The following is a 3,746-nucleotide window of genomic DNA, read 5'->3' on the forward strand; positions in this document are numbered from 1 at the left end:
GTACACACTCCTGCGGGTTTCTCACGCTGCGGAACCTGGGTACACACACCCGTGGGTTTCTCACGCTGCGGAACCTCGGTATACACAGCACTGAGAGCCAGCTGGCACCCCCACTGCATCCATGTAGCTAATGCTGGTGATCTCACCGCAAGAGAAGGAAGCTAACGTGAAATGTAGCTTTACAGCCCAGTAAGAACTGTCTGGGAGCCTGAAACACGAGCCTATCCAAAGATCCCATCTCGTGCTTCCTTAGGAAACAAACGCCGCAAACGCCTTGATGGATGTAAAGGAGACATCCCACTTTGCTGGTGTGCAGGGTAGATGCTGCCCACCCACCTGTGGGCTCAGAACACTTGAGTCGGGCTGTTACTGCAGGTAACTCAGCAGACATGAGCAGGGCCGGAGAGGGCCCAGCCCCCACCAGGAATGTCAGGCCACCATCAGGTGATGGTCAGGTGGCTGCTCGCTGTCTCCAAAAGAACTGGTTGCACCAGCACCAGGGAAAGGCAGTCTCCCAAACGACAGAAAACCCCTGAAACCAGTGATTGGCAGCTCCACAATAAGATCTCAGGAGTGGGGCAGGCAGGCTCACACGTGTGCACCGAGAGGCAAAATGGCGGCGTGTAACTGTTCCGCGACTTCCTTGGGATATCTCACAGGTGAGGGAAGGACGCCTCAAGTGAGGGAGTGCGCAGTTCCAGTCAGCTGGGGCTGCACGCTCCCTCCCACGTGCCAGCAGGCCGCTGCGCGGGTGCCAGCCCACCCCAAGGGAAGAATCAGGGAGAAGGGACGCAAGACTCTGAAGCATGCCAATATATAAAACCGCACACGTGGTCTTGTCGCCCACCTGGCCCTCTTCCGAGGGTGCTTCCCTTCCTTCCACTCCTGCTCTAAAACTTGCCTCGGTCCCTCCTGCCTCACGCCCCTCAGTCGAATTATTCCTTCTGAGGAGGCAAGAACTGAGGCTGCTGCAGCCCCACCTGGCTTTGCCGCCACGGACACACCGTGGTGTCCCGACTCAGCTGCATTCTGCCATAGCAGCCCTAGAAGCCCGCCTGAGCTCCACGCTCCACCATGCGCCTGCGGAACCCTCACACTGTGGTGAGAACCGTTGCTCTTTTTTTTTTTGTGTCAGGGTCTCCCTCTTTCACCCAGGCTGGCGTGCCAGGCTGCGATCTCGGCTCACCGCGGTCTCTGCCTCCTGGGCTCCTGCGCTCCTCCTGCCTCAGCCCCTCGAGCAGCTGGGACTGCTGGTGGCAGAACATACCCCACGTCCGACACCAAAGCGCGTTAGCAGCAGTGAACCGTCCAGGTCTGCAGCGGCCCCAGTCCTTGCCCCTTGGAAGAAGGAATCTGGCTGAACGGCACGAGGCCGAAGAGATCGAGGCAAGTTTTAGTGCAGACGCAGCAGTTTGTTAAGAATGAAGGGAAGTGAAGCCGCCTTGAAAGAGGGCCAGGCGGGGACTTGAGAGGTCAGGAGTGTGGACTGACCTTTGACTTAGGCTCCTAGACACTGGCACGCTTCTGGGGTCTCGACTCTTCCCTTGGGGTGGGCTGCCCACAGTCACAGTGGCTGCCAGCACCGGGGAGGGAGGGGGGCAGAGTGTTTACTGCAGCTGTGTGCACACTCCCTTGAGGCCTTCTCCTCTGACCAGCCAAATGTCCCTGGGTGGGGCCCTCTCCTGCCCTGCTGACATCCGACTGGCCACTGACTGTAACAAGGCCACAGGTGCTCGCCACCACGCTTACCTACTTTCTTTATTTTTTACAGACGGGTCTCCTTGTGTTGCCCAGGTTGGTCTCAGACTCCCCGGCCTGAGCCGTCTCCCACCTCAGCATCCACAGTGCTAGCGAATCTTTAAATGAGTTACCCGTAAGTCGGAGCACAGGTGGAGAGCAGCCGCAAGGCAGGGAGGGGCTGGGGGGTATCTGTGGGGTTCCCACAGGGGTGCTGTCTGTGGGCCCCAGGGCCGAGGTGACTGCGCATGAGACACCTGCCTGGTCGGCTTTTGGGAGGAGCACTGGGGGTGGGACGTGTGCGTGTCTGGAAAAGAGCGTTTCTGTATAATCCACAAACACCTTCGTTAAACCAATGTGGCCACCAAGAGGACCCCGGCGGAACACCGTTCGGTCTCTGCACACTGTGGTGACACTAAGAAAAGCGAAAACCAAAAAAGGGGGCCAAGTTTGACACCCTGAAGTTTAACAGGACGAGGCGGTTAAGAATTCGGCCACAAAGCAGTTTCCCGGGGAAGCTGCGTTCGGTAAGAGAAGCATCGGAACACCTGGGCTTCCAGGAGCCCGTCCAAGTCGCCTCGCTGCCACCGCACCCCAGCCCCCCCGGGCTGCTCCGGGCGGCAAACGGACCGAAACAAACCCCACAGCCGCGCGCGGAAAAGACCGGCAACGCGGCCGACTTCTAGGACAGCGGGGGCCGTGCCGGGACCCCCACTGCCGGCTGCGGGCAGGGCGAGGAGAGCGCGCCCCCTTTCCTCCCCCGGCCGCCGCTCCCGTCCCCTCCCCGGGGACCCCTGCCCCGCCCCGGGCGCCTCCTCCCTGCCCCGGGAACCCCCTCCCCTCCCTTCCCGAGGGACCCCTCCCCTCCCCGGGGTTCCCCTCCCCTCCCCTCCCCTCCTTTCCCCGGGAACCCCCTCCCTTGTCCCCAGCGCGCTGGGAGGCGGCGACGAGGACGCGGGCCCAGGCGCGGGCCGCTCCTCCGCGCGCCGCACGAAGGGGGACGCGCAGGGGGCGTCTCTTGGACCCGGCCGGGGCGCAGACCTTTGTCCGCCTCCTGCGCGCCCCGCGCCGCCCGGGCCGCCGAGATGGACCCCGGCGCCCCCACCCGCCGCCCTCACGCCCGCCCCCAGCCCCTACTCACCCCGGCGCCCTCCGAGCTTCTCTTTCGTACACCCCGCCCTCAGGCGCTGGCGCCGCGCCCCCTGGGACTTGTAGTTTTTCCTCCGCCCCCGCCGCAGGGCCAGGCTCCGCGGCTCCCAAAAAAAACTACAACTCCCGGCGGGCCGCGCGAGAGCCGTCCTCTCCCGGTGGTTCCGTCGGGCAAGGCCGTTGGGAGGGCGTGGTCGCGGAGTGCTCTGGGAAATGTAGTCCTGGGAGACCAGGTTCATGCCTCGGCCGCCCCCCACCCCGGCAGGGACAGACTGCATTCCCCAGGATTCCTCGCGCTCCGGCGGCTTGGCGTTGCCGGGAGACGGGGCGGGGCGTCGTCCGAGTCTCCCGGATGGGGCCCTTGGAGCTGGACCCGGGGCTGCACGGGCGCTGGCGTCCGTCGCGTTCCGCCGGTTTAGGCGGCGGCGGAGCGGTTGGGGGCGACCGCGGCGGCTCCGGCTTCGTCCGAGGCGGCGGCGCGGCTGCACCACGTTCGACCGCGGGCGCGCGGAGCCAGCGCCCTCCAGACCCACAGAGCGCTCGGCCAAACGCGCCCGGGTCCGCAGCCGGCGCCTGTGCGGAGTCCTCGGCGGGACGGACCCCGGCCCGGACCCGGGGGGCGCCCGGGGACCCGCGTCGGCGCCGCCTCCCGGACGGATCCGGGCCCTGCGGCCTCCGGACGCGCGACGGGGTCCCAGGTTCCCCCTGTGGTCCGGCGGCGTCGCTGCCCCACAGGCCGGGCGCGTGGGCCTCTCCGGGGCTCCGCCTCGGGGCCACCCGGGAGAAAACGGACTGTGTGCGAACCGCGGCGCCCGCAGCCTTCGGCGAACACGTTTACAGGCGCTCCCTGAAGGACCCGG

The 3,746-nt window shown here is 65.5% G+C and overlaps 1 protein-coding gene across 8 annotated transcripts in view; it reads right to left on the minus strand.

Annotated features, from left to right (window-relative positions):
- Positions 1-3,059, minus strand: part of CUNH1orf159 (chromosome unknown C1orf159 homolog) — a 25,546-nt gene extending 22,487 nt beyond the window's left edge. For 2 of the 8 annotated variants that reach the window (XM_032262045.1, XM_032262040.1), the window contains exon 1: positions 2,879-3,059. The gene's annotated coding sequence lies outside the window, so the exon portion shown is untranslated. Of the gene's footprint in view, positions 1-2,778; positions 2,838-2,878 lie in introns of those variants that run through there. The other 6 variants (XM_032262044.1, XM_032262041.1, XM_032262046.1 and 3 more) reach the window with 5 other exon arrangements.
- Between the last annotated feature and the right edge of the window lie 687 nt (positions 3,060-3,746).

Source organism: Sapajus apella, unplaced genomic scaffold (assembly GCF_009761245.1).
Source record: "Sapajus apella isolate SASKATOON/1434 unplaced genomic scaffold, GSC_monkey_1.0 scaffold127, whole genome shotgun sequence".
NCBI classification, from domain to species: domain Eukaryota; kingdom Metazoa; phylum Chordata; class Mammalia; order Primates; family Cebidae; genus Sapajus; species Sapajus apella.